Source organism: Pituophis catenifer, unplaced genomic scaffold (genome assembly GCF_029215685.1).
Source record: "Pituophis catenifer annectens isolate HBS135680 unplaced genomic scaffold, rPitCat1.0.hap2 SCAF_16, whole genome shotgun sequence".
Classification (NCBI taxonomy): Eukaryota; Metazoa; Chordata; class Lepidosauria; order Squamata; family Colubridae; genus Pituophis; species Pituophis catenifer.
Window position 1 is genome coordinate 4,128,602 of NW_027256896.1, and position 12,200 is coordinate 4,140,801.

The following is a 12,200-nucleotide window of genomic DNA, read 5'->3' on the forward strand; positions in this document are numbered from 1 at the left end:
TAATTTTATGGTACTCCCAAAAAAAGGAAAAGTGGTGTTATTAGCTAGTTTTAGAAAATACACTTTTCCCAAAAGGTTTCCACAATTTTGGCCACTACTGTATGTAGTAGGGGAGAGAAAAAAAATTTCCTTCTCCTTGGCTCGACTCCACTGATGGATACTTATTCAAATAAGGATCGCTATCACAAAACAATTGTAAAAGGAATTGTTTCACAATGGTTCTCAAGCATGATTGTAAGCTGCCCAGAGCTACCTGAGGTAAGATGGGTGGCCTATGCATTTCATCAATCAATGTCCTATGGCAGGGGTGTCAAACTCGATTTCATTGAGGGCCACATAAGGGTTGTGTTTGACCTCAGGGGGCTGGGTGGGTGGGCCAGCTCGACATCACTTGTGTCGGGGGCACCTGTGGTGGCCAAAGCACATTCCCAGAGAAAACTGGCTCCTAAGCTCTGTTTTCAGCTGCAACAGCCTCCTGCAACCATCTGCCAGCAAAAACAGAGCTTGGGAAGGCAGCCCTCGCAAGCTCAGTTTTTTGCTGGCAGAGGCACTGTGGGCCGGTCCTTCACTGTTTCCAGGGCAGCCCCGGAGCCAGATCTAAGCACCCCTCAGGCTGGATCTGGACCCCGGGCCTTGAGTTTGAAACCCCCCTGCCCTATGGTGAAGTTTTCAATTAGGCTGTGGTGACCGGTTTTCTGTTGCATTTCCATTACTATCCAAATACTATCCAAATCCACCCATCTCCTTCCACTTACGACTGTATGACTGTAATTTTGTTGCTTGTATCCTTACAATTTATATTGATATTGTTTCCTGATTGCTTATTTGTACCCTATGACTATCATTAAGTGTTGTACTTTATGATTCTTGATGAACGTATCTTTTCTTTTATGTACACCACACTATAAAAAAGATGTTGAGACTCTAGAAAGAGTGCAGAGAAGAGCAACCAGGATGATAAGGGGACTGGAGGCTAAAACGTACGAAGAATGGTTGCAGGAACTGGGCCTGGCTAGTCTAGTGAAGGACCAGCGGAGACAGGATAGCAATCTTCCAATATTTGAGGGGCTGCCACAGAGAGGAGGGGGGTTAAGCTTTTTTCCAAGGTACCTGAAGGCCAGACAAGGAATAATGGATGGAAACTGAACAAGGAGAGATTCAACCTAGAAATAAGGATAAATTTTCTGACAGTGAGAGCAATCAACCCATGGAACAGACGTTGCCTTCAGAAGTTGTGGGAGCTTCATCACTTGAGACTTTCAAGAAGAGACTGGACTGCCATCTGTCAAAATGGTGCAAGGTCTCCTGCTTGGATGGGGGGGTGTTGGACTAGATGACCTACAAGGTCCCTTCCAACTCTGTTAATCTGTTAAACTGTTGTGCCACAAGAAAACTGTACTCCAAATTGTTAATGCATCAGAACAAAATCTCCAGAATTGCCCTTTGCAGTGGGAGCTGGTCAGTACAATTATATGGCAGAGTAAGTTAAAATAAAATTCCACCAATAACTAAATACAGGTAATCCTCAATTTATGACCACAACTGAGCCCAAATTTCAGTTGCTAAGCAAGACAGGCATTAACTGAGTTTTGTCCCATTTTACAACCTTTTTTTGCCACAATTGTTACGTAACTCACTGGAGCTGTCAAGTTAGTAACATGGTTGTACAGTGAATCTTGCTTCCCCGTTGACTTTGCTTCTCAGGAGGTCGCAAAAGGAGATCACGTGACTCTAGGGACGCCACAACCGTCATAAATATGAGACAGTTACCAAGTGTCCAAATTTTGATCATGCGACCATGGGGATGCCATGACGGTTGTAAGTGTGAAAAACAGTCATAAATCACTTTTTTAGTGTCGTTGTAATTTTGAAAGGTCACTAAATGAACTGTTATAAGTCGAGGACTACATATATACAGAGGGAGGGAGGGAGGGGAGGGAGAGACAGACAGACAGACAGACAGACAGACAGACAGACAGAAAAGTAGGATACACCTCTATTACAACTTTACAACTTGTAGGTCAGTGATGGCGAACCTTGCCCAAACCAGAATGCGTTTGCATGTTAGCGTACCAGCACCGGAAACCCAAAGACCAGCTGGCCGGCGCAAGCATACCTGTTTTTGGGCTGTTTTCAGGGTTGTTTTTGGATCGGGGAATGGCCCAAAAACTGCCTGAAAACAGCCTAAAAACAGCCCGGGAAACGCCCCAAAAATAGCCCAGAAAACAGCCTGAAAATTGTCTGGTTTTTGGCTGTTTTCCAACACTTCGGCGCCCGCGAAGACCAGCTGGTGCCAGAAACCAGAAAAGCAGCTGACAACGGCGTGTGTCCACAGAGATGGCTCTGCGTGCCACCTCTGGCATACGTGCCATAGGTTCGCTATCACGGTTGTAGGTTTTTATCCTACTTCGTCATCATGAACTGGACGTTGTCTTACCTGAATGTCCCTTTTCTGGGCACTGCGAACACTGTCCATCAATGGGTTAATTGCTTCAGCCTTGGCAAACAACTGAGTGTGGCTTTAAGAAAAGAACTTCCCCTTTCCCGGCTGCCCCAGCCACACCCCCAATCACATGATACCCCAGTCTGAGCGAGGGTGTAGCCAAACAAACCACCGACTAGTGAATAACGGGAACATAACTTTTATTAACAACCAAACTTCCAACAAGGAAAACCAAATAAGGAGACCTTTGAACACAAGCAGGCAGGAAGCCCTAGAATCGGGGGTGTATGGATAGTGTTCGCAGCGCCCAGAAAAGGGATGTTCAGGTAAGACAATGTCCATTTTCCTGTGCGCTGCTCCCACTATCCATCAATGGGATATACCCAAGCTCAAACCCCATGGGCGGGAGGCTGACTGCCCGCAGTGTCTTCATCCACCACGACTTGTTGGAGTACCTTGCGGCCAAAGGACGCCTTGGCTGAGTCGAAGGCGTCGATCCTGTAGTGGCGAATGAACGGGGACAGCGAAGACCAGGTCGCCGCTCTGCAAATGTCTGCTACGGATGCTTGAGTAGCCCAGGCTGCTGACGTAGCTGTGCTACGTGTAGAGTGGGGTAGGATCTTGCCAGGTAGTGGTCTGGAGTTCAGTTCATACGCTAGCGCAATGCAGGCCTTGATCCATCTGCTGACCGTGGAAGCCGAGACCTTCTGGCCCATGGAAGCCGGGTTGAACGACACCAGGAGGGCTTCGGTGCGGCAAAAGCTTGCAGTCCTGCGTATATACAGTAGTAACGCTCGCCGGACGTCAAGGGTGTGCCAACGCTTCTCCCTGTGGTCCCGAGGCGATGGACAGAAATCCGGTAAGATGAGTTCCTGGGCCCTGTGAAACAATGAGTTCACCTTTGGTATGAAGGCGGGATCCAGGCGAAGAATCACCGACAAATCTCGGAATATGCAAAGGTCCTTACGGATGGAAAGTGCTGCGATTTCCGAGACCCTCCGTGCTGAGGTGATGGCCAGGAGGAAGGTCACCTTGGAAGGTCAGGTACTTGAGGGTGACAGATCCCAATGGCTCGAATGGAGGGCCCGTCAGGGCCCGGAGTACCAGGGATAGATCCCAAGACGGGTACCGGTGCACCGTAGGAGGGCGTAGGTTCCTGGCCCCATGTAGGAAACCTTTAATGCATGGGTGGAGTGAAAGAGATTGGTATGGTGCACAAGAGATAACCGTCGACAGTGCCGCGGTCTGGCGTTTTAGGGTAGCGGGGGCCAGCCCTCTGTCTAAACCCGCCTGAAGGAACTGTAGGATATCTTGTATCGTTGCTGTAGTGGGGTCCATATGGTGCTGGGAGCCCCAGCAACAGAAGGCCCTCCAGGATGCCTCATAGATGCGGGTCGTTGAGGGCTGCCTAGCCGCCTGTATGGTACGGACGACTGTATCTGGCAGATTGTCTTTCTTTAGGATGACCCGTTCAAGTGCCAGACGGCTAATTGAAGCCACTGAGGTTCTGGGTGAGTCACCTCGCCCTGGCATAGCACTACCTGGAGTGGCGGAATCACCCACGGCCTCTCCGTTGCTAGGGCCACGAGGTCGGCAAACCACGGTCTTCTTGGCCAATTTGGAGCCACAAGGAGCAGGTCGGCCTTCTCTGCTATCAGCTTCCGTATGAGCCGCGGAATCAGCGGGATCGGTGGGAATGCGTACAGCAGGCCTTCTGGCCACTTGCAGCGAAGGGCGTCGTGATCTTCCGCCTGTGGGGTCGGGTAATGAGACACGAAGCAGGGCAGTTGGGTGTTGCTCGGAGTTGCAAACATGTCCACCTCCGGGTACCCAAACCAAGACGCCAGTTCCCGGAAGAGGCTGGGATGGAGTTGCCATTCCGCCTGGTCGATCGTTTCTCGACTGAGCCAGTCCGCTGTCACGTTGGTCGAACCCGAGATGTGGTCTGCCCTGATTGAGAGAAGATGCCTCTCCGCCCAACTGAACAGGGATTTGGACTCTAGCATTAGCAGATGGGACCTTGTCCCCCCCTCCTTGTTCACGTGCGCCTTGGCCGAAATGTTGTCCGTCAGGACCAGAATGTGCTGACCTTGAACCGCGGTCTGGAAGTGGCGAAGGGCTAGCCTGATCGCCCGGAGTTCTAGGAGGTTGATGCTGTTGCGTTGTTCGCTTCTGGACCACTGGCCTTGTGCCACCTGGTTGTGGAGGTGTGCTCCCCACCCCCGGAGACTTGCATCGGTGGTGAGGATCAGTCTGTCCTGGTCCAGAAACTCCAACCCTTGAGGAGAGAGGGGGAGATCCACCACTTGAGGGATAGTCGCACCTGAGGGGTGACGGTGACTAAGCGTTTCGAGTTGGATTTCCCCGCACGTTGGAAGGGGAGGAGGAACCATTGGAGCGCCCTCGAGTGTCTACGTGCCCACGGTACGATGCCGAAGCAAGAGACCATCTTTCCTAGGAGGCAGGACAGATGAATAAGAGGAACCTTCTTCCTTGTCAGTGTCTGCTGAACCAGATCTTGGATGCTCTGGACTCTGTCCGATGACAAGAAAACCTGTCCCTTGATCGAGTCTATCACTGCCCCCAAGTAGAGAATTTGGGTGGACGGTTGAAGATGGCTCTTCTCAAAATTGATTGTAAAGCCGTGGCTTTGGAACGTTTCCAGGACCGATTCCAAATCTCTGACCACTTGGTTGTGTGACGACGAGAGGATCAGAATGTTGTCTAAGTAGCAGAGGACACGTACAGGGGTGGCCTGTAATCTGGCTGCTACTACTGCTACCAACTTGGTAAAGGTGCGGGATGCTGACGAGAGACCGAAGGGCATTGCCCTGTATTGGAAGTGCCGTCCCCCGTACTTGAACCTCAGGAACTGGCGGTGATCTAGGTGGATGGGTACGTGCAGGTAGGCCTCTCAAAGGTCTACTGACTGGAGTAGGTCCCCTTGTCTCACCCCTGTCAAGATGGATTTGACCGAGTGCATCTTGAACTTGCGGTATTGAACTGACCGGTTCAGACGTTTTAGGTTGAAGATGCCCCTCCAACCCCCGGAGTTCTTTGGTACCAGGAAGAGGCTGGAATAGAACCCCGAACCTTGGTGATTCTGTGAGACCGGTTCTATGGCTCTGACCTCCAAGAGATGGGTCAGTTCCTGGACCATCAGACCCTGAAGCTCGCTGGACTGCGGGATCGGACATCTCATGAAGCGATGAGGTGGCGGACCTGAAAATTCGATGGATAGTCCAGATGAAGCTGTGCGCCTTACCCACGAGTCCGAGGTCGACCAGGCCCATTGACGTTGGAATAGGAGTCTTCCGCCAATGGGGCCCCCGGCTTGGGAGTCACTTCCCCCTCCTGGCGGCTTTGGAACTGGCTCCACGGAATGGACGTTTGGACTGCTGGTTCCTGCCTCTGTCGCGGAACTGTTGTCTATCCTGGGCCCGGTCGCCGCCTTGGTAGTTGGAGCAGTGTGGAAAGGACCCCTTGGGCCCTGCGCCGGTACGAAAGGGCTGTTGTAGGGGGTAAGGTGAGTACCTCCTTTCCTGGCGACGGTGAGACGAAGGAAGTACTTTTCTTTTGTCCTTGTCTTCAACTAGGACTGGTTCAAGTGCCTCCCCGAAGAGATCAGGTGCCTTGTATGGGGCTGCGGCCAGCTTCCACTTAGCTTTGAGGTCTGCCTTCCAGGGGCGTAGCCAGAAAAGTCTCCTCGCCGTGACGGTGGAGGCTAAGGTTCTTGATGCGAACTTTGCCGAGTTTAGGGAGGCATTGGAGGCGTATTGGGTAGCAGCAATTATTTTATTTATGTCTTGCTGCAGTCTGGTGTCCTCTGGTGGAAGCCTCTCTTGCATCTGGCAGAGCCAGATGAGGGCCGCTCTGCTGAAGAAGGACGTGGCGGTAGAAGTTCTGATCGCCCAGGCCGCCGCCTGGTGTGCCTTGCGGAACGCCCCCTCCGTTCTTTTGTCCTCTGCCTTAAGGCCATCTAGCGCATCTGTGGAGATGACCGAGGCGGATGATAGAGACGCGACTGGCTGGTCAACTGTTGGAAGCGTTAGTAGGTCCTCCAGCTCAGGAGCTGAACAATATAGTTTTTTGTCCAAGCTACTGGGTGTTGTCAGGGAGGCTGGTTGTCCCCAGGAGTTCTGGATCACGTCAGTGAACAATTGTGGACAGGGTATACAGTCCTTTTCTGGTTTAGAGGATTTGAAGAGGGCATCGTGGGGCCCCGCTGTAGCAGGAGATGATGTCCTGACCTCCCCCGGCACTCCCAAGTTGGTCGTGCGGCGAGCTTTGTGCAGCAGCGACTTGAAGAGAGCCGGCCAGAACAGGCCAGTGAGTCTGGCATCGGTCCCTCGTCTTCTGAGAACTGCACGTCCTCCGGGCCCTCATCAGCCTGATCCGAGTCATCAGAAGAGGATTCTCGTGCTTGATGAGGCTGACTTTGGGGCTGGGGCTGATGCTGTATCCCTTAACCCGGGAACGGGTGTGGGGTGGTTGCGCCGCCTGCTGCCAGCTTGCAGCCAAGAACGAGGATAAAGCCGAAGAAAACATGGCTTGAAAGTCCAGTTGTGTGGCTGGCAAGGGCCCCCCCTGTGTTCCTGGTGAGATGAGTGCCGCCCCAGGTGGCGAGAGGGGCTCAGGCCTGACCGGGGTCGAGGGGGGAGGGCCGTTTGGCTGAGGGCCCGACTGGGCCTGGGCCGGGGTTGCTGGAGTCTGAGCCAGTTCCGTCGGGCTTGCGATGGCAGAGTCTGGCTCCCCTGGTGCGGAGGAAGTAGCTTCCTTGGCCAAGGACGTGGCCAATGTCCTCTGTGCCTTGGCACACTGTCTTTCCAACGCATTATGGAGTCTTAGTGCGTCCCTATCCTGGACGGGCTGCGCCTTGCTTGCCTTGGACTTTCGGCTGGAATGCTCAGACCTTTTGCTATTGCTCTTTTTGGCTGATTTGGCCCCCTTGCGAGGCGGGCTCAGTTCCAGCTCCAACTCCGATGAGGAGGAAGAGTCAGACATGGCTTGCCCCGATGGTAAAGTGCTGGCGATGCTGATAACCGTTGCTGAGAGCCTGGAGGTCTCACCAGCTGATCACTGAATGAAGGCAACCCCAACGACTGGAACTGCTGGCCCCTAATCTCAGGGGAAGGTCAGTCAGGGAGAAGCCTCTTGCACCAAGATGGCGGCCCGAGGGTCCGTCAAGATGGCGGGCACCACGTGGCGTGAGGCTGGGGTGCCAGAAGATGAGCAGCGGTCTTGTACTGGTGGCCCGAGGGTCCTACCAGATGCCGTGCTGTGCGCCCTTCGCTTTAAGCCTTTCTGCAGTGTAGCGGCTGATGGCAAGGCTAGCCGGGCTTTCCGCGGCTGCTCTCTGCCTAATCCAGGTGATTTGAGTGCTCTGGTCAGGATCGCTGTGTTCCGGCGCTGCGGAGGCTGTCCCTCACCTGGGAGGTGAAGCCGGCTTGCTCCGGGAGCCCTGCGAGGTGGTGGTTCTCAACCTTTTAAAAGCAAGGCGCCGGGCGATAGGGCGGTAGCATGGGCGGCTTGAAGCTCCGCACCCCCCCCGCCCAGCTGATTAGCGCTGCCGGCTCTCACAGCGCCGATCCCGGCAACGAAAGACGAAAATAAACCTGGTAGAAAAGGAAGGTAATCAAAAATAAACCAAAAGCCTAATCGCCCCTAGGAAAGGAAAGAGAAAAAACTGAAAGTACAACTTAAAGGAGGAAAAATACCTTAGGATCTAGGAGCTCCCAAAAAACACTTCAGCGTTTGCCAACAACTGAGCGAAGACTGGGGTATCATGTGATTGGGGGTGTGGCTGGGGCAGCTGGGAAAGGGGAAGTTCTTTTCTTAAAGCTACACTCAGTTGTTTGCCAAGGCTGAAGCAATTAACCCATTGATGGACAGTGAAAATTTCTAGTATAAGCTTTTTAGTATAAATATGATTTTTAAAAAATAATATACACTTGTACAGTAATACAGCTGCTAGCTCCATCTTCTTTCCTGCCAGGATTTATGTTCAGTCAGGCAAGGCTACCAAAAGCTCCAGAAAATTAGAAGGTGGGAGGACATGAGCCAGCTTCACATCCAAAATGTCATTCATATTTTTTTAGGTAAATCCTGAGTCATTTTCACTTGAACTCAGCGGCGCTTCCTTAGGAAATACAATACCAAATGAGAAAATACCAATGCAGGACGAAGTTATTAAGAAAATAATGGAATGTGCTGAAATGAGCAAATTGACATTTGAAATTAAGAGAACAAGAAGATAAACAATACTATAAGATATGGGATTTATTTTATCAGATAAAAAAATATGGTAATGATTTCTACAATACAAGAATTGAAGAACGATGTGAAATATAACATATAGATGTATGATTATTGGATAGATTCAGAAGGTTGAAATGAATGTCATAAATAAAAATTAACTTTAATCTTAGAATACTTTAACTTAATACTTAAACTTAAATCTTAGAATACTTTGAATGATAATGTGGGAAGAAATAGTTATATCTAAACAAATGATTAATGAGGATAAATAATATATAGATTGATGATATGAGACTCAAGGTAAATTGAAAATTGTAAACTATGAATTTGGTGAACGATGCACAAAAGACATGTAACCAACCGACACACTATTTGCAAATTGATGATGGTTTTATGTTTGTTTGTTTAAAAATTAAAAAATCTTTTTTAAAAAAAGGAAATACAGTACGTGACCATAAAGCAAACTTCAATAAATGCATTAACAGCTAATTCAGTTTATTATTGAGATATTTTGCCAAAAGATGTTAAACCACTTTGCTGTAGTACAGGTAATCGATTTAACAATGTTCCATTTAGTTACAATTGAAAAGCAACAATAAGTTTTTCACACTTATGACCGTTGCATAACAGTCCCCATGGTCCATTTTGATGATGCCCCATAATCAAAATTCAGACACTTGGCAACTGGTTCATCATATCCATGAAGGTTGCAGAGTCCCTGGGGTCACGTGATCCCCTTCTGTAACCTTCTGACAATGGGGAAGCCAGATTCACTTAGCCACCATGTTCCTAACTTAATAACCACAGTGATTCACTTAACAACTGTGGAAAGAAGGGTGGTAAAGTGGGGGCATTTTGAAAGAGCCTCTTTCAAAATGTTGCCAAGAAAACTATTTGGGACCCGTCTGGGCAGTTGGTAGGAGTTAAAACTGACTGACTTGAAGGCACATAAGAGTTCACAGTGCATCTCCATTTCTCAGCTTGAATTCACACGCTAAGAATTCCCCACGCTAAGCAAATTTTGATATAACTGTGCTTTGTTGGACAAGCCAGGCTCACACATAACATTAAACCATAAACTACAATTTACAAAGCACCAGATCCAACAAAACATGATTTGGGTTAATACGACATGTGAACCCAAGTTGAAGTGAATTTTAACGAGAAAGGATGCAGCTGCTTCTTCTGCCCAGGTTTCTCCTTTCGGGAGTCAAAGGTGCTATTCTCACTAAAATCTGCTCGGTGCATCGTTTGTGGTTGACTGTTGCTCCGGAGGGTTGGTTTACGTTTTTAGGAAACCTGTGACAAAAGTCCAAAAATAGTTTCCCGCAGACTTTCATTTTAGCAGAAAGCTACTTCAAGTGCCTGAGGTCCCAGCCCCATCACTTCCTGTCCAAATAATAGATCAAGTTATAAACATTATCAAATAACATGCAGAAAAAATGAGCAGAAAGATGACTGGGAACCTATGGGGTCCAGCCATCTGTCCAAAACTTCTACCAATCAGACAGGGGGTCTCCAAACTCAGCAACATAAAGACTTGTGGACTTCAACTCCCAGAATTCTTCAGCCAGCCGCTGGCTGAGGAATTCTGGGAGTTGAAGTCTGCAAGTCTTCATGTTCCCAACTTTGGAGACCCCCTGCATCAAAGCAATCCTTTGTCAGGCAGATGTATCTTACCATCTGGCGACTCCTTTTATGGCATGTCGGAACAATTGGCAGTTTTTGGAGCGCACAAGTGCATGTGTTTACTATTGTAATCCTTAAACATCCCTAGCCTTTTGAAATGGAAAAAAGGGGTGGGTGGGTTCTTAGCCTTTCGAAATGAGGGGGGGGGGTTTCTAGGTGACAAAGAGAAAAGCAGTAATATTTATATTTATTTCTTGCCAAATCCAAATCCTAATGAGATACTTCTTTTTATGAGGGATTATAAAAGAAAGCTGTTTGAAAACTCCTGGGAGTTAATCTAAAATTATCTTGTCATTCTTATATTATTTAATGAACAAAAAAGACTCCTTCTTGCAGGTACTTATAACAACAATAAACAGTAATATTTAGTTATTTATACAAATATCTCAATCTTAATTTGCGTTGCTTAATGTACTTTAGTTTGTTGGTTTTATACCACTTATTTTATACCTATTGAACTGCTATACGTATTTTACTAATGATAAGGTAACAAATAATTTAACAATAAAATGTGTTCTTTTTTCATTCTATGGCACAAAATGTACTTTAAAATAAACTACTTGTACAAATACAGATACAATGTGCTACTACTGCTATATTTTCCTTTTCATAATTTGTTTTTTTCAAATAAATATTTTATTTTTAAGTTGTATATTTCTTTAAAGTTTATCAAATCAAACAACTAAAGAGAAACTCGATTTCTTGAAAAAACAGCATGAAAATTATGTCAATAAAATAAAAATAACACTTAGCAATCTCTCTCTCTCTCTCTCTCTCTCTCTAGTTTCATAGTGCTTTACTGCCCTCTATAAACAGTTTACAGATTCAGCATATCGCCTCCAACAATCTAGGGCCTCATTTTACTTACCTCAGAAGGATGGAAGGCTGAGTCAACCTTGAGCTGGTCAGAATTGAACTCCTGGCTGTGGGCAGTGAGTTAGCCTGCAATATTGCATTCCAACCACTGAGCCACCACAGCTCTTACCTCTACTTCATAATTCTCCTTGTTGGCATATGAAATATTGCATAAAATATTGTATATTGGCCAATATCAATTATTAGTTAATTGTAAACCATTCAAGAGTTCATTCAGTACATCTGATTATATTCTATTGGATCAATGATTCCTAGGAAATTATTAGTAAAAATTGTTGGTTTGGAAAACTTCAAATCCATTCCCTGTGTAGAATACCTGTTCTCTGTTTTGCCTCATCTATGTGCACAACCACATGATGGATATTGAGAAACAAATTCAGTCTAAAAAAACATGTGTAATGTTTTTCATTAAGTGGAAAAGAAGTAGAAAATGGTAAAAATCAAGGGCTATATGAACACAACGGTAACAAAAGTTTGCAATATTTGGGACTTGTTAAATTAAAAATAAGAAAAACATTGACAGAACTGTCTAAAACAATACTCTCTATAGAGGGGGGTTTAGAAAGACAGTTTTTTCTTTCCCATATAATCCTAGAACCTGGGTTCATCCATTGAAGGTAAATAGTGAGAGATTCAGAACAGGTTAAAATGTAGGATTCATTGTATTGCATTGTTCATCCAACTGCAATGAATCCTACAAGTCGTTTATACATCATGTAGGGAAATATTTTGCTTTCTCTGTCCTGTATCTACCATTAATTTAATTTAATTTAATAATTCTGGGTTTCGAAAGAGGAAGAAAACGTTCTTTATCGGTTTTATCCACTGCAAGCTTCGTTTCAAATGTTTCAGAAGTTTTCTTCCCTAGATAGGTCTCCGTAACTAGCATAGCAAACCCTCGGGGAGTCCTTGCTGAAGAAAACAAAGCCAGCTT

The 12,200-nt window shown here is 47.2% G+C and overlaps 1 protein-coding gene across 2 annotated transcripts in view; it reads right to left on the minus strand.

Annotated features, from left to right (window-relative positions):
- USP7 (ubiquitin specific peptidase 7) overlaps positions 1 to 12,200 on the minus strand; it is a 105,540-nt gene that overhangs the window by 46,884 nt on the left and 46,456 nt on the right. The gene's annotated exons all lie outside the window — the stretch shown is intronic.